The 18,650-nt window shown below is 40.5% G+C and overlaps 1 long non-coding RNA gene across 1 annotated transcript; it reads left to right on the top strand.

The window, feature by feature from the left end:
* Positions 1-1,291: 1,291 nt before the first annotated feature.
* Positions 1,292-16,938, top strand: LOC131278075 (uncharacterized). Its single transcript, XR_009185273.2, has 2 exons — positions 1,292-7,814; positions 13,346-16,938. It is a non-coding gene; the product is annotated as an uncharacterized lncRNA (long non-coding RNA).
* The last annotated feature ends 1,712 nt before the right edge of the window (positions 16,939-18,650 follow it).

Raw genomic sequence — 18,650 nt, 5'->3', positions numbered from 1 at the left:
TCTATAAACTTTAAATATCCAGAGAAAATGCAAACCAAATGTGCTAAAAGCTTATCTAGAATGTATGAAGTCCATGCTAAAAGCTTACCTAGGATGTGGAAGATACATGCTAATTCAAGCCTCTTGAGAACTGAAACAAAAAGACCATTTAACCCTTCCTCTCTGTATAAAAGGAACTCAAAATTCTTGTTGTTGGGGGCTCGGGTTCCAAACAGAAAGCTCCCGACTCTGGCCGGCTGTCAATAAACCATTTTTCCTTCTCAAAATCATTCCTGAGTCCTGGCCTTTCTATATGCAAATAATTGAATCTAGTATCAAATTCTACAACACTTTCCTGTTTCAGAAGTGGGTGCTTTACTTTGTAAACAAAGGACTCAGGGTTAGAGGTCTACTGACGTCAAGTATAAATAGGAGGCCAAGGTCCTCCTCATAAAAAGCCTAGCAAATGTTGGATGTTGTCATGGAGGGGGGAAGTTCAAAACAAAGAAAGGATGGGCTCCAGGAACAAGAAATAATTGAGTTTACTTGAGCAAGAACTGTTTAAAAAAATTTTTAGTTATTTCAAAACGGAAACATATCGCTGCATTTTGCTGTGGGGAAATACAATTAACCATTATTCATAGTAAATATACAGGGAAGTCTGACCCATGCCCACTTTTCCTGCCACTTCCTACAGGTAACAGCTGTAAAAGACTGGCATGAAACCTATTATTAGGCTGCTTGATTTTGTTTACAGACTTGGACGTACAGTATTGTTTCCATGGATCCACAAATACAATTCATATTTGATTATAAAACCTGTTAAGTTTCCACTGTGTCAAACGCAACTTGGAAGAACTCTGTTCACATACACATGTAACTCTTCGGTAGCACTATAGTTGATAAGGTGACGGGTGACTAATTTCTTAGGCTAAAACCTGCCAATGTATTAGTCTTTAAGCGTTTTCGGGTCTGACAGAGAAGCCAGTTGTGTTCGCTGGGGGTTCCGACTGCAGGGAGATCGAAGACCCTAGTCTCCCCGCGTTGGCCCCACTGCGCGTCAGCAGCGCGCCCAGTCCGGAACCACAGTACCGCCGCCACAGGAAATGCGCCATTGCCCGGCGCGCAGGGCTCGTCGGGCTCGTCGGCGGGATACTGTGGGAGAGTCACGTGACGGGCGGCGGACGGCGGCCCACCGGGGCCAGAATTCTTCGTGTCTTCGCTGCGCGAGCGTTAATGGAATACGGAAGCCTTTCAGTCCCTGCCAGCCTCCGTCTCTCGGGCTTCCCCTGTGTGCGTTTCCGTTGAAGGCATTCGTTGGGAATTGCCAATCGGTGGTTCGCACAGCGAAGATTCTAGCAAGTTCTGCGAGTGTCCTAATGTTTTTGCTTCTCTTTGGCTCTTGCTCTTTAACTTTGCGTTAATCCCGGTTTATTTTCCCGTAGAGAAATACGTACTGCAGGATTTCCACTCCCACACATTGACTTTTATGTAATATTTAAACCTTACCTGCAACCGTAGTTTTTTTTAATAACTTTTTGTGTTAGTCGTCTTCGTATCGGTTTTTGTTTTTCGAGGTACCCGCCAAGGATTGAGCTCCAGATTTCATTTGTGGAAAGCCGAGGCTCAACCCCTGAGCCACATGCGCTCCGCTCGGTTTGGTGTGTGGGGGGGGGGAGGGCCTGTTTTTTATGTGGAGGTTTGGTTTTGTTTTGATCTAAATGTATTTGTCGGAAAAAATGGAAATAGTTTTCAATAATGAGTTTTGATTTATTCTTTTTGAAAATGGAATACAACTATAATAATTTATTCTTTACTGGTTCTCTATTGTTTTTCTTACTTAAAATACCTTTAATATATATGAGAGGGTTGGTAGTGGTCTCAAGGCCAAATTTTCCCAGAATCTTAATAATCACATAAAATATTTCTGTAAAAAATTATGCGAAGTTGAGAGAAGTTTCGGGACTCTGCTGTCAACACTGCTCCTAGGTCTTGTTCTTCTAGTACCCTGATTTCAAAGATCATCCTCTCACCTTAAAACTAGTCATTCAATCCCAAAACTGTTTTTCCAGTTGATAGAACGCTGTTCTCCTATTTCTGGCTTTTTTTCTCCTCTTCCTTCTCCTCCTCTTCCTTTTACTAGTATATCACCCAAACTTCCTAATTCAGAAGTAGAATTTTTTTTCTGTAAAGGACCAGATAGTAAATATTTTAGGCTTTGCAGGCCACATGGTCTTTGTGGCACCCGCTGATTTCTGCAGTTGTAGAGAAAACCATTCTAAGGCTGCATGTAAAGGAATGGGCAAGGCTGTTTTCTGGTAAAGGGGAATATAAAATGAAAAACTGAACGGGCAATGGGGAATTTCCCTGCAGAGGTAGTTAGAGAAACTGCAGTTTAATCCACACTGTGCTGCTAGTAAATGACACTGTACTGTATACAGCCCCAAAAGTCAGTCATGTTTTCTTTTTTTTTGTTAATTACTTTGAATTTACTCCATTTCACTATTATGAAATTTTACAATAGGGGAGAAGTGGAAAGGGAGTGAATCACTGCAACATAAAGGTACCATGGTCTGATACCATATACTTTATTGATTCTTATCAAAGAAAAATATTTGGATTTTTGAGGAGAGACTTACAAAGATTATTAAAAAGGGGATGGGATTATTTCAGTAGGAAGAATGCTCTGATCATAAGATCTGCAAGTATCTCAGGAGTTGGGCAAAAAGGAATTTCTTTTATGGAGAGGATTAACAAGGCTAGAAAGAACCAGGTATAGGGAAGGGGGACATAGTATGAAAGGATGGCATGATCAAATAGTTGAGAAGAGAATGTAATGGTTACACTGAAACCATCCTCTTCTCTGAGAGAGATTCTTAAGAGGGGTCATGTGCTGGCTCAGGCTGAGAGTGGACAAAAGTTAGGGGATCTGGGGTAAAGAGAAAACTAGGAAGCCAAAGTTTGGTTTACAAGCCTTTTTTCCATTTGATCAGTGGGGACATCTACTCATTTATAAGATGTAGAATGGGAATTTGGAGGGTCTGTGTCTGGCCTTGCAGATAAACGGGGACATCCATGAGTCATTTGAGCACAAAGGGTGAAGGTGGGGGAGCTGTTTCATGTCACTCTTTTCCTAGATCAAAGGGCACGGGTAAAGTTCAACATCATCAGTCCTGGCTTTTCTTCAAGATGAATGCTGTTCATCCATCATATAGGAACCAACTCAGGAAGACAGCAGGTCTGTGTGTGGTCTAAGCAGTAGCCGGAGCAATAATCTCCCAAGGACTCCTTTTGGTACTGTTGTTGCAATATCAGGTGAACCATCTGTCCATTGGTGGTGGTAAAGATCAGAGTTTATTTTTGTTTGTTTTATTTTTGTGGTCAAGAATCTTAAAAGACATATACCTAAAATAAAAAAGAGAAATATTAATATAAGAGTCATAACATCTAGGTAGCCAGTGTGGATGAATATTTTTCAGTTATGCAGAACTGCCCTTTCATTTCTTGAAGCTGAGATGTACATGCTCTTTGTGATTTTTTCCACTCTTGGCTACCTCTCATTTAAAGACATGCATGACCTGAGCTTTTTAGCAGAAAGACATGCATGACCTGAGCTTTTTAGCAGACTTCATTAGTGGCCCAGACAGCAGATTCTATGGAGAGAAGTCTATCTGTGCGTGGTCTGCTATGGCCTGAGGTATACATTTAAAGTATATATCAAGTACTTGAGCTTTATTGTGCAGTGGTGCCTCAAATCTTGGGAAGAAATACCAGCTACAGGACAACCTTGAGTCCCAGGAAAGATCTGGGCAGTCAGGTTTTGGCTCTCAGTGACACCAAATAGGACATATGGAGTGAAATTGAAAATATTACTTTGGAACTGGTAGAGTTGTGATCACCATTGTTTTTCTTTCCCTTGACCAAGATGCTAGCCTTCCTTCTGGTATGTACCTACTCACTCCCTCTGATGTCCTAACTATCTTGAAACTTATCTTGCACCTGTAAGACTATAAAGAAAATACACTGTTACTGTAGGGAAAATATAACACTTTCAGACTTTATTCTGAACATCAATCTCTCCCCTGATGTCGCTTTCCCTCTCCCTTTCATCCAGACTACCCAGAAACTAGAGAGGATCCTAACCGGATAGTTTCTTATCTCCCTCTTCTTCCTTCCACACTTCATGAACTCCAGAATGTTTAATTACTGTAAAGGAAAACCTTCTGAACTAAGTGGTTCTAACTACAACCTCAGTAAATCCATCATTCATCTTAGTCAAACCAAACTGTACAAATTGCAGCCTCAGTAAATCATTCACCCACCTCAGGGATCAACCCCTCTCACTGTCTTCCAGTGCTTTTCCTCCAGGCCACTCCCAGCCCTTAAGAAGCTTTGTTTTTGGCACTGTTGAGTTCTTTCTCCCCTGCTGAAGCAGGCCTCTGAATAAAGTCATTCTTGCCTGTTTAACATTGTGCCTTCAGTTCTTTGACAGTCCATAATGTGTGAAAGATGAGGGTATCCAGTCCAATCTGCAGATAGGTAATGTCAACCTAGAAATAGTGAACTAGCTGCAAGGCAATCAAGGCATTCATTTGGGTTCTTAGGATCTCAATTCAGGGAGCACAGATTCGGGATGCAATGTAAAGTGTGCCGTATCTCAGCATTTCCAGGCAAAGGTTTTTAAAGGAAAAGAAGAATAATAGACAAGGTATTTGTGGTTGGTGGATATTGGGGTAATCTTGTGCTTCTAGTTGGATAGTTAGCTGACTTCTTTATCTTGTGGTGTGGGCCTGGCTTAGGGTTTTGAGGAACATTGTTGCTGGAGGCTTGGCATGCTTTGGCAGTTTGTAATATCTGGCTACATAAGAGCAACCTCCACAATGACCTTCTGACTCCAATGTAACTCTCTTAGCCATATAAACTATTACATTTTATTTCTTTTAACATTTCCCCCTTTTGACCAAGATCTTTCTCCCAAGGCATCAGTGATGAACATTTGATATTAATCTCTCAGCACCAGGGATGCTCATCCTGGGCACTCCCAAATTTTTACAGTGGCAACGCAATTTTTTTATTTCTTCCTCAGTGTCTACATACTTTTTATTTTAATTTTTAATTTTGTCTTCAAAAAATGTTGTGGATCACAGTAAAGTCACATGTACAATATAGGGCACTCCAGTCTATCCGGAATCAAACCCTTTTCCCCTTCCCCAGCAATGATTTTTTACATGTTCATGTTATATTTGCTGCAGCTGATGTACAGATATTGAAACAAAGCTACCAAACATGATTCCATTTTGGTTTACATTATCGTTTATATTTTAGACTGTACACTTTTCTAAATTTTTGTTTACATTATGGTTTGCATTTTAGACTATACGTTTTTGTAAACTTTTGGTGAAATTTAACACATCCTATATCCATCAGAGCACAATCGGGGGAAGTTAGTGAGTTTATTTGAAGAGTTTGGCATAGATAGGGACCACATTTGAGCAACAATGAGCTTTTCAGGGAGTAATTTTAGAAATTAATTATAATTAGGTTTATTATCATCAGACACAAGTTTTATAAGTGAAAGTTTCAAGATCAAGGGTTTGGCTCAGTATAACGCAGCAGGTAGGTATGGTTGTTATTCAGGAGATGAATAAGAAACATTATAGGGTCTAAAAGATAAAAGTATTAGCAAGATTTGAAATATGTTACAAATCTGTAGTCTGCCCAAGATCTGAGATTTAACTTAAATAAAAGCCTATGAGTGTGTCCAAAAACTGACCCTTCTGTATTGTCTATGTTAGTGGAAACCCAGAAGTTTGATACATTGCCATGGTCAGCAGTCTTGTGTGTGGCTGTAAAAATAAGCTTGTGAATGGCAAAGGGCCAGGAAAAGAAAATGAGGAGTCTAAAAGAGATATTCATTACGGGAGGGACAGAGATGGCCTGGGGCAGAAAGGAAGGGGGAAGGGAGTAATAAAAATGTGAATAAAAGAGCTAATAGGATAATAATATTACTGCCGCAATGGCAGAGAGCCAAGAAAAGATAATGATGAGTTTGTCTGGCTCTGGATATTAGGTTAGCCATTCATATCAGATGCTCTCTACCCTGAGTGACGTAAGTCTAAGTGCATCAGTATTAATTACACAAGCTTGTTACTGGGCCTTGCAATAGCTGCCTGCATCAGACCCCCATCTATTTCTCATCTGTGATTTTAAGCTTCAGGTCCCCGGTAGGAATGGATTCACAGGCAGGACTAGGAGCTTTCTTAAAATGAGAAATATGAGTCCAAGTGTGAATACTTTATAATTTAGCTGCACATGGGTTAGTTAAAAGTGGCTGCTAAGTTCCTTCCCAGTGAGGTTGGAGGCATGTTTCTGGAGGTGTATTTTCCAATATACAAAGTCAGCAGACTGAAGATGGTGATTCTGAATGTCTTGTCTCCCAGGAGCAGGCTGTATATAAAAAAAAAAAGTCTACCAATGTTTCATTTTTCTTTAAGATTTTGATTAGTTCCTGACGATAGTTTAATATATTTCTTGTTATGAGGCACATATACTCCGGAGTTTATTCTCATAGTTTTTCCTATTATTAGACAAATGGTGATAATGTATGTTTTCCTATAGGGTGGATTTTAGATTTAATAAGGATTCCATGAATTTAGATAATTGAGTTTTAATTTCACCCTTTTTTCTTTCGATTAAGCCTGAAGACTAGGGGTGATAGGAGCCATGAAAATGTTGCAAAACGGATCACATTTTGTACATTGATTTTTATAATTTACTCTTTAAAGTGCGTTCCTTAGTCACAGTGAAGTTCCAAGAGAATTTCCCAATTTGGAGTTATTTTTTGTAATAATACCTTTTAGTTGTTAACTGCAGTAGTTGTTAACGGGGATGGTTTCAGCCCAATGGGTATACAAACAAATCATTATTAAAATATATTTATAGCCTTTGGGTAAGGGTAATTAAATTAAGTCCAAATGCCAAATTTCAAAAGTTCCCAGTAAGTAAGGGCAAAGGTCCTTGAGAACCACAGAAAGGTTTTCCTGTATTATACTTGGGACAAATTAAACAATTGTGATTCATCTTTATACTTTTAAAAGGCAAGTTTCCCTGAAGTGTTGCTTTCCTCAGTTTACGGTTTTATCAGTATTCCAGTGAGACATTTTATGAATTTCTGAAACAGTTTTCAAGAGGCAATTGGAAAGAACTAGTTTACCATTAGGCCAAGCCATGATTTAATTTCAGGCTTATTAAAGCTGCCAGCATTTTTTCCATTTTTTTTAATTCCTGAGGACTGTTTTGTTGAGTATCAAGAACTCATTCATTTTTTTTTTTACTAAGTTTTTTATTTCTTATTCAGGTGCATATTCACTAGCATTTCTTGGTAGACATTAAAAAAATTTTTTTTTCTTTATTTTCTTTTAAATGTTACGTTCAAAAAATATGAGGTCACCATATACCCCCCACCCCACCCACCCCACCCCTCCCACATCAACAACCTCTTCCCTCATCAGGGCACATCCACTGCACCTGTGTGAATATATTCTGGAGCACCGCTGCACCACATGGACAAGCAGCCACTGTGGCCACTCTCTCCACATCACTACTACAATTTCTTTCCTTATTAATCACAATAGTTCCCCAGCAGAACACCAGTAACACTCTAATCTATATTCCTCCATCTTGTGGACCCTGGGATGGTTTTGTCCAGTCCCCCTCTATATCAAGAGGGGACTTAGATTCCACATGGATAATGGATGCAATTCTGCTTGCAGCTGTAGGCACTCTTGGCTCCCTGGTGTGGTTGGCCCTCTTCACCTCCCTGTCAGCAGGCCAGGGTAAGTATCATTCATTTTTAAATGTTTCCAATACAATTGTTTGGTTCAAAACTCATTATAGAAAGAGAAATAGGATTCTAATTTGTAACTGCACATTTGCAGCTTTATCTGCCATATGGTTGCCAGTGTTTTCGTCCACATTTGCCTGAGAATGACCAGGAGTTTTATTTATAGCCAAAGCCTTTGGTAATAGTATAGCATATAGCAATTCCTTAATAGCTGGTTGGTTTTTTTTTTTCTTCCACTGGACATTAAATAAACTCTTTGTTTCCATAACATCCCCAAGCCATGAACAATTCCAGAAGCATCAGTGTACATATTTGCTGTTATTCATTCTGTAAGTATCTGAGTCCAGCTCCATCACACTCAGGAGCACAAATTCCAAAGTCTGCATTATTAATGTGAGTTTCTTTCAAATCTGTCAAAGATTAATAATTAGTCAAAGCTATGCAGTCCTGAGGAGTTTCACAGAGATAGGAAGTTAAGTAGCAGATTAAGTTTGTGACAATGAATAAAAGAGACATTGGGAGGAGAAAGTAAAAGAATTTCATAAGAATTCATCTGTTGGTGTAAAGGAATTCAACAGAATGAGAGATATAAATTAATAGGGGATATCCCATAATTAATTATTCAGTTGACTCTAAGGATTTTGCCATAGCAGCAGTGGACCTCATGTAAGGGTGTCTGCCTCGGCTGAGGTATCTAGTTGCTTCCTGTAATATCCTAGATGTTTATGTTGATCTTTACACTTTTCTATATGGAAACCTAAGGCATTCCTTTCAATTCATGGATAAGGAGAAAAAGGTAATTTGTAACTAAGCTGTCCCAGAGTGGGAGTACTCAGCAAACTATGCTTCATATCCTTAAAGCAGAGGTCTTAACCTTTTTTGTTCCACAGACCCTTTGGCCAGTCAGCTGAAATGAATACTACTGTAATTTGTTTATTACATATATCCATAAGTGAAGGAAATGCTAGATTTCCATTAGAGGTCAGAGAAAGTAAAGTTAAAAAGTTGATTTTTTTTCTAATCAAGCTCATGGACCCCCTAAAAATTATGGTCCATGGATCCCTGGTTAAGAACCCTGCCTTAAAATAATTTTGATTAATTTCATTAAAAATAAGGGGCTCAACTTGTTTAGCTTTAAACAAGGCAGATAAAGGTTGAGCCATTGTTTTAGTGTGCTAAAGGCCGCCAGTGCAAACAACCAGAAATGATTTGGCTTCTATAAAAAGACTTATTCAGGTAAACGGTGTGAAAATGTCCAGTTCGAGGCTTCTTAGAGATGATGTCTCACCAAGGGCCGGGGCTGGTGGTCCTGGACTCCTGCCACATGACCAGGCAAAATGGCGGCTGGTCTCTGCCTTCCCCTCCAGTCTCACTTTGTCCTGAATCTCAGCTATAGGCTATCAGGGACACGGCTCTTCTCTTCCCTCTCCTACAGGTCTTGTTTCACCTTGAGCTGCTCTGCTGATAGAGGCCTGCAGTCTGTCTCTAAGCTTCTCAAAGTTTTGCTGTCTTTCTTTGTGCAGGTGATGCCAGAGGCATTGGTCTCATGGCAAAGTAAAATGGCTGCTTTTCTTTTCACCTCTCCTCCATTTATATTGAAGGGCAGTAAAGGATTAAAGACCTACCCTGGGTCCCACAGTCTAACCAAATGTCTTTAACTGAGGCAATCTAATCAAAAGGTCCTTCAGTGAATCAATCAAAAGGTCCCACATAAATAGGCTTACATGCACAGGTACTGCTCAGCTATGGGTTAGCTTAAGAACATAATATTCTGGGGTCCACAAAAGATTCAAACCAGAATAGCTCTAAGAAAAATTAAGAGTCTCATTTCTACAATATCTTGCAAAGCCTAAAATCCCTTAATTGGCATTTGGTTTGGGAAGGAGGGAAACTTAGAATGCTTCAGACCTTATCACATCTAGGAGGAGGACCTGGGGACAGCCATAGGTGAGGCAGAAAGAATGTGGCGTATGGTTGTAAGAGTATCCAAAAGTGGGTCGCACTTAAATTTTACTTCTTTGACTGAAAGGGCAGGAATATGCATGGAACTTAATCCCTTATCCTGCTCTGTTGAATCTGGTTCTAAGAGGTCCAAATTAATATCCCCCTTTCAGTAGAAGGATGTGTGTGCTTGGATAATCCAAGGAAATACTTACCCAGGAGGAGAATTGGGAAAGAAGGGGCTAATAAAAATTTATCAGTGCCTTGTGTCTTTAATTTTCCAAAGGCTGCAATTTTAATATAACAGAGATGGGTTGACTTTTACAGTGTTATTTTTATTAGGATAAACCTTAGAGATCTGAGGCTGGGAAATGTCCAAAGCAAGACATCAGAGATGCTTTCTCACCTCAGATTGACTGCTAGCAGGTCCTGGAGTCCTGCCACATGGTGAGGCAAGCTGGAGGGTCTGTGGGTCTGTCTCTCTTTCCTTTCTCCTGGAGCTCAGCTGTGGGCGATCAAGCATCTCTCCCTGCTCCTCATCTCCTTGAGCCTCTCGGGGCTTCTCTGTCTTTCTGCAACCACAGGCAAACCTGGAGTCCTCCCTCTCACATGGTGGGGTCAAAATGGCAGAGCTCCCTTTCTCTGTGTCTCTTTTCCTTTGTGTGTGTCTCAGTTTAGATAAGACCCAGTAAGAGTGGAGACACAACCTGGGTCACATCTCACCGAGTAGTCCAGTGAAAAGCCCTGAGCAATCTAACTGAAAGTGATCTAGTTCACTGTCCCTTAACTGAATCCAATAAAAAGGCCCATCGACACTGTTTACAGGCACAGGAGTGGGTTAGCTTAAGAACGTAATATTCTGGGGTCCACGATGAAAACCAGGACACCCTGTAAAGGTTCAACCTGAAAGGGAATTGGGGCAATTAGAGACAGTCGTGGGTTTGTAGGCGACTCCCACCATTTGAATTCTTTCTTACTCTGGTGAGGAGAGTTATTGAGGGCGTTGGGATTTAAGACAGAGAAGGTGGCCCTAGGATCAATTACAGTACGTATGCCCTCTTTTCCAGCTATTGTTGCCAATTACCTGATCCATGTTGCCTAAACATGTGAGGTAGACAATTGGAAAAACCCCTGCCGTTTCCTGGGGCAGCCCTAACAGTCACAGTGCAAGGGACTTTGCTTTCTCAGAGAGCAAAGAGCATTAAGGAGGTTGCTGCTGTGCTGGGGTAGTTTAGGGCAGTCTCTTTTTCAGTGTCCAGGTTGTTTACAGCGATTACTAGTATCAGCTTCCTGGACCCTGGTACCCAGATGGTCTATTGGAGCTTACGTCGCTGCTGTTTACGCTTGGGAGGATTTCTTTAAAATAAAAAAAAAAGGTGTCATCTAATTGACTTGTAAGATTTACTAAATCATTAGGGTCCATTGTGGCCCAATTTAGTTCATTAAATATTAAGAGTGGTATTTAATTCTTTAGAAATGCCGTTAACAAGTCGGGATTAAATAGGGGTTTTCAAGCTCAATAAGGTTAATATGAGAATTGTTTAAAAGTTTTTTCCCCTTTGGACCTGTTATAATATTCAAATATAAGCTCTTCTGGTGCTTTGTTAGATTTTTCTCCAATCAATAATTTGGGGAAAACTTCAGGTATGAACTTCTGAACTTCTGAAGCTTACTTAAAGGGTTCAGTTTTGACATAGCTCTTCACATTGAAAAGTCCTTTAAGGGATTTTTTTCAATTTGCTTTGACTCTCCAGAGTTTGGCATGATCTTCACCAGCAATTATGTGCATTACTTGGTAAAGGTTCATAAGTCCGAATGATGAGATCGAATGCTTTGCAAACCCCACTGAGTCTTCAGTAGGATATGAAAAGTCTTAGGAGGATAAAACACTTAGAATCAGGAATTCCAGGTAAGTTTTCAAGATTGATAACACTTTTAGACAAGTCTTTGTTAGTTTTTTTTAATTTAGTATTTGTTTCTTGAAGTGAGGCAGCATCAGAATTAATTATATATTTGGGAGCTTCCAGGTACCAATTGAAATAAGTATTTCATTCAGGTAGCTTAGTTTGAAAGACTCTATTTCCTAGGTAAATGATTTATCAGAAGATACCTATTGTGGCCATTATAATTCAAGATTTTCTCTAGCGTTCTAGGTCCAGCAGGATAAGACTTTATAAGAGGTCTCTGAAATATCTTATAGTTCCTGGGCCTTCCAGAAAATGACCTCTCTCACTTACCTATAAGGGTCGGAATCCTGTAAGCCAGGTCCAAGGCCAGTACTCCAAGAGGGCTTTGTAAGCATTAACCTCATAAATTCAACCTTAATTACTTAAAAGTCTCCATTCACATCTGATGAAATGGGTAGCATTCTCAAATGTGATATTTCAGCCTAAGCCTTGATTATGCAACCAGATAGTTCCTGTTAACAAGGAGAACAGATTCTCATTGAACCTATGAAAATACTAATAACATCATGAATGTAGAACACTCAAGAGTTACAAAATTCTGCAGGGATCAGGAAAGGGAAAAAGGATAAATATCATTTCTGTTTACATAACATAGTCTACTAAATGGTTGTGAGTGGTAAATAGTTGACTAGTAAAGAAAGAAGTGTTCCTCGTGTCCAGAAAATAGTACATTAAAGCATTCAGCCCTGTGTAATCAATTCCTGTTCTTGATCATGGGTTACCCATCTCATAAACCCAGCAGTTACTCCACCAGAATTCTGGAAATCCTGATTCAGTCCAGTGTGGTTCTGAAGTTATTTAAGGAATGACATAAGACTGTGCACAAACTCCCTTTTCCTGGGTCTCTAGACTGTCCCTGTTTGTTGAAATTTAAATAGTCTAACCTGCAGCGTTTTTTGAGAAGTATCAAGGTAGAACAAAAACTATCGCAGATTACAAAAATTTTTAAATGGCTCTGGATAAAGATCTGATGATATCACATTAATATAATACAATAATTAACATGGAAATTAATTGTTGTATGGCATGTAACATTTTTTAGGTAAATCAACTCTAAGAAAAGCAGCACCAACACATTATGGACCGTTAAGACATTAACAAATATCTAGGAACTGCAAGTAATTTTTTATGTATTTATACTAATGATATTTTACCCATACTAATTTTACCAAGGAAAGGTTAAGCATATGAGAGGGAGGACTCCAAATCACCTACTACTGCAGAAAGAGAAACCCCGAGGGGCTAAGAGGGAGGCCAGAGGTTGAAATCAGGAGAGCAGCCCAAAGCTAAGAGACAGGCCTGGGAAGACAGGAGCCAATGCCTGACTGCCCACACCTGAGCTCAGGGAGAAAGTGAGCCTGGAGGAGAAGGCAGGACCAACTGCCAGCTTGCCATGCCTCATGACCAGAGTCCAGGATCTCCAGAAGCTGACCTTTGGTGAGAGAGAACCTCTGACAATGCCTTGGTTTGGACATTTTCACAGCCTCAGAACTATAATCTTTTACCTTAATAAATTCCCATTATAAAAGCCAACCCATTTCTGTTATTTTTTACCTTAGATGCCCTGTAGCAAACTATAACCAGGGGAACAAACACATCTTTTTTTGTTTTCCAGAGGCCATCAGGAAAATCGAAAGACAGTTTGAGATCAAGACATCACTGCAGATTCCTTCTTGGGGAGGCAGATTGTCCAGAGTTGTCAGGTTTGAACCCTGGGTTAAATGGAATCATGGGTCATTGGTGTCAAATAAAACCTGTACTGGGCAGTGTGAAGAGGCTTTTATTCAAAGCTACCATGGTAGAGGAGAAAGTAGACATCAACTCTGCTGAAGGAAAGGACAGCGATCATTTTAAGGACTGAGATTGGGTTGGAGGGAAAGACCTGTAAGGGAGTAAGGGGCTTGATCATGGATGGCGAGCTCTTCAGAGTCACAGGTAGGACCACTGGGTCCACAGTGTTCTCCTGGAACCTTTTAGGACCTTAGGGAAGAGGAGGGGAAAGGGAGGTCAGCTCAGACTAGCTAGTATCGCCTTAGTTCCTTCTTTCCCTGAAGACTGTGTTATTTTCTCGGCTGTCCCAAGGCTGCAAGATTAGTTCCAGGGTAGTCAGGGTGAGGGCGGGAGTGGGATACAGTCATGCCAGGAGCAGGGGTCACACTGATTAAGAGGAAAAAAGTTTGTTCTCAATTCTTACCTACCTCTTTACCCAAAGTGACAATAAAATAATTAAGGTAAATTTAGGAGGTAATATGATTGTAAAAAACCCTCAGTTTTCTCAAAAGATAGAAAGACCTGGATCTCTTAAATAAGCAAGGACATGAAAAGTCACCAATAAGCCAGACAGTTGTTCTCATCAGACAAATATTTGCCTTCTATACAGATTGCTCAGGGTGCAAAGTAAAATATCTTACAAGCTCTTACTAAAGTAGACTTAAAATCCAGGGAAGTTTTAATATTTTAACGGGAAGAAAACTGAATTCTACTTTAGTAACCATATAATCTTTGAAATTTGAGCTTTTTTATTTTAAAAATATCCTTGGAATAATCCTGTTAGATCTTATCCAGTAGAACACGACAAAGAAAAGTTCCTTTTCTGAAAACCTTCTGAAAGTTGCCATGTCCATTCAATTTTTTCATCCTATACTTTTTCTTACTCTGTAACAGTCATTTTCCTTCAGGATAAAATTCCCCACTTACCGTAAAAAAAACATATCTTGCATAATTTCATATTTAATTTTACCATTGAGCTAAGGTTTTAAGATGCCAAAAGATCTTGGAAACTGTCTTAAGCAGATATAATATAAAATATAAGTATTGTTGAAATACATGATTGTTGAAATAAAGTTTTGTCAAAATAATTTCACTTTCATTAATTTCAACTTATGTACCCTACTTTTATCTCTAAACCAATCAAAAGATCTGTTGTACCCTCTTGAAGGGGTTTATGATCTAATTCGATAATGCCATGTAGAGGGAGGAAAATATTACCCATAAATATATATAGGTACATGTATATGTTAGACAGGCAAAAATAGAGACATTGCTGTGGTAAAGAGGCAGCATTTGAGATACTTACGGCAAAAGAGAAACAGACCGTTATAATAGAGGGAGGGGATTACTGCAATAGGGAGAGCACTGTGACCACAGGTCGGCAAGCATCTCAAGGGGTGGATTAAAAGGGTTTTTATTTTATGGACAGGAATAAAGATGTGAGGAACTAGAAGGATAGCTTGGTGTGATCAGAGAATGTTTTAGGTTGGAGCAGTCTGTTTTAATCTTGGAGACACCTTTAAAGTTCTGGTACTTAGAGGAAGGAAAGAAGATTAACTGGAGTAGGCTTAACAAGCCTTTTCTTCTGATTCGTCAGTGGGAACAAGCAGTTCTTCTGACAATGTATGTGGCAAAGGATGGGAATGTGCATTTCTGTGTCTTTCCATATCATAGGTAAACGTGGATGGCATACGAGCATCATGTGGGGAGGGGTTATTATTTGCAGTAACCACATTCTGGGACATAAATGATGGGGAGGGTACTTGACCATCACTGATCTCCAGGATCACAGGGCTCAGGTAACGGTTAACATTGTCAGTACCCTTTTTGTTCTTGAAAAAATGATATTCACTCGTCAGTAAACGACTCAAAAGGAACAGAACTGAAAAGGGTGAAATGAACTCCTAAAGACTTATTGTTGGTATTGCTCCGGAAATCAGTTCAACCATCTGCTAAGAAATGTTGGCTGTTGTTTTAGGGTAAACTACCCGAATTATGCAGCACTGCCCCCTGAGTTTCTTGAAGCTGAGAGTTGAATGTACTTTGTGGTGCTGTCGACTGTCATGCTTTAATTGTAGGTTTGAGACCCGGGAACTTCTTTAGATTCTGGAGGAAAAAACCAGCTATGAGAAAACTAGAGTCCCATGTGAATCTGAGCGGTTGGCCTTAGTTCTCAGACCCACTTAGTCGTAAGGATGGGAGAAAAATTGGAACCATTCATTTGGGATACCTGTCATTGGGTGTTGACGGTAACTGGCCACAGGAGGATTGTGGGAAGAGGTTGGAGTGGTGGATTCCAGTACTCAGTCCTTCTTCCAAAACAACTATCCAATAGGCAGGAACTGTCTGAAACCAATATTTTGAAACTCTGGAAGCCATAAGTCCAGTGTACAGCATCCAGGAAAGAGTGGGAAGAAGAGGCAGATAAATTGCAGGAAAGAAATGTTAATTGTGCTCTCCAAGCAGCAGCTGCTGGCACCCACCACCTCTCTCGTGTCAGGCCACTGTGGAGTACAGCCCATGGCTAGCACACTGGGGACATCAAAGGGTATGACAACCCTCTTACCAAGAACAGGACAGGGGTGGGCACAGCTGATCGCTGATCACAGCTTTTGATAGTGAATTCGACCTGGCTCTGAGGGCAGGTATTTTATCAACCTGCCACAGGCAAGGGCACCAGCGGCCACTGTGCCAGCACTTCCCAGGCAGGGGCAGTGCTGCTGGACACTGGAGATGATGATCTTCCTCGGGGCTGCAGGGACAACTGGTTGAAAGGTTGCATTTGGAAATATCAGTGAGGAAGACAAGAATGTGGACATACCAAACAAAGCCTTTGAAAAATGATCCTAAAAATGCACAAGGCATGAAGGAAAGTACAGAGGAAGAGCTAACGGATATCATGAAAACAATGAATTATCAGCATGAGAGTCTCGAAGTCTAGAGACAATACTTTTAAATAGGAGCCAGGCAACTTGATTTGTAGTGGAGCAGGGGGGCGAAATTCAAGCATGTAAACTACAGTTCACAGTTAATAGCAGTGCTTCAATCTATATTCACCAATTGTAACACATGAACCGCACTAATGAAAATGCTGATAATGTGGGAAAGTGTGGTGGGGGATGGGTAGAGTATATTGGAATCCTTAAATTTTTTATGTAATATTTATGTAATCTAAAGCTTTTTTTGTATAAATTTAAGGATATAGTCAATCTGTAACCATTGAAAACCACCTGCAATCATCTGGTGGCAATCCTGTATTCCCTTAAAAGAAGTCTGATTTAGAATTTTAATGATTTTAAAATAAAATTAATGCCAATTTAATAAAAAGTTAATAGGAGTTATAAAATAACATCAAACCCTATTATATTTACAAACATCCAGTAGGCAACCAAAGTTTGATATAATAAAATTTCATCTTTCAAATTGAAAAAAAAAAAATAGGAGCCAGGCAGCGCTATGGATCTGACGACCACAATATCTGAAATGAAAAATGCCCAGGTTTCTAGAGAAGATTGGAGCTTGCAGAAGAAAGAACCAGTGAATTTGAAGACAAGCACTTGAAATGAGAAGGCTGAGGAACAGAGAGAAAAAAAGATAGAAATAGCCCAAGAAAACTATGAGACAAAATCAAGCACATAAAATATGCATTATTGGAGTCCCAGAAGAAGAAAGGAAAGGGTAGAAGGACTAATCAAAGAAATAATGACAGAAGTTCCCAAACTTAGCAAAAGATGTGACTATGCTGCACATCCAAGAAGCTCCAAGAACAGGAAAGAGAATAAAAATGAAAAACACATCCCATCGTATAGTGGTCACACTGTCGAAAACAAAGGACAAGGAGGGAGTTCTGAAAGCTGCCGGGGAATAGCAGCCTTTTACGTTCAGGAGCTGCTGTCTCTCCAAGCTGCGCAGCGGGCGGTCAGGCACGTGGCAGGGCACAGGGACACTCGGCTCATCTCTCCCTCCTCCAGAGCTGGTCTCCTGGGCCCTGAGCTGCTCTGCGGGCTTCGCCTCTCTGGGGTCTCCTTCCACCTTCTGGGCTCCCCTGATTCTCTCCTCGGGTCCCAGGAACTCTCCCTCTGTCTCTGAGGCTTTTCCCCATGGGTGGCTTTTCAGTCCTCCATTTACAAAGGACTCCTGTAAGAGATTAAGACCCACCCTGCACGAGGGGGTTCTTATTTTATGTTAAGGGACTACTTAAAGATCCTCCTCACACAGGGCCCACACCCACAGGTGTGGGTCACTTAAAGGACACACTTTCCTGGGTCCGTACATCGTCAAACCACCACAGTGAAGAAGGCATGTTCAGGAGCACATGGAACTACACTGCAAGCAGTGAACCTGAAGTTAAACCATGGACTTGAGTTAATAGTATAATTATAAAATGTGCTGTCATCCATTGTAACAACTGTTCCACTCTAATGCAGGTTGTTTGTGGAGTGGTATATGGGAATCCTGTGTTTTATGCACGATTGTTCTGCAAATCCACAGATATATTTTTCAGTGAATATTTTATGTTGCTGTTCCAGCCTAAAACATTGTCTGAAAAGCAGCAGTATATCCCAGAGATATTTTTATCTCTTATAAAATAATAGTAAGCCATATTAATTTATTGTCATGATTTTGAATATACCACTTTGTATCCTTATTTTAGATGTTATTCTCCAGTATGAGTCAACACACTGTGGCCTAATGGGCAACGCCTGACCACCACCTGTTTGTAAACAAGGGTTATAGGAAAACAGCCACATCCTTTCTGTTATGTGTTATCTATGGTTGCCTTCTCACCAGAGTGGCAAAGGTCAGAGTTGCAACAGAGACAATATGGCCAGGAAAGCCCATAATGGTTCCTGCCTGCCCTTAATCCCGGGCAGTGTTCAGTGTGGACCCTGAGCAGCTCGGTCTTGGCTGTTAATTATATGGGCAGCTGGGGAGGGGATGTGAGCCCTCGAGTTCATAAACACATTGTGGACTCCCTTCTCCAAGCTCCTTCCCTGCCATGACTGCCCCAGTATTTTCTGGTTCCCTTGGGCTCCCCGTTTTCCGTCCCATCCAGAAACTTGCAGCCACAAATCTGCCCCTGGCTGGGCCAAGTGCTCAGAGCACCTAGACAGTAAAGGCAATGAGGTGTGGCCGCACGCTCCCAGTGC

The sequence above is a fragment of the Dasypus novemcinctus genome, chromosome 3 (assembly GCF_030445035.2).
Source record: "Dasypus novemcinctus isolate mDasNov1 chromosome 3, mDasNov1.1.hap2, whole genome shotgun sequence".
Lineage (NCBI taxonomy): Eukaryota > Metazoa > Chordata > Mammalia > Cingulata > Dasypodidae > Dasypus > Dasypus novemcinctus.
The sequence above is the reverse complement of the archived record's forward strand: the minus strand, read 5'-3'. Positions and strand labels throughout refer to the sequence as shown.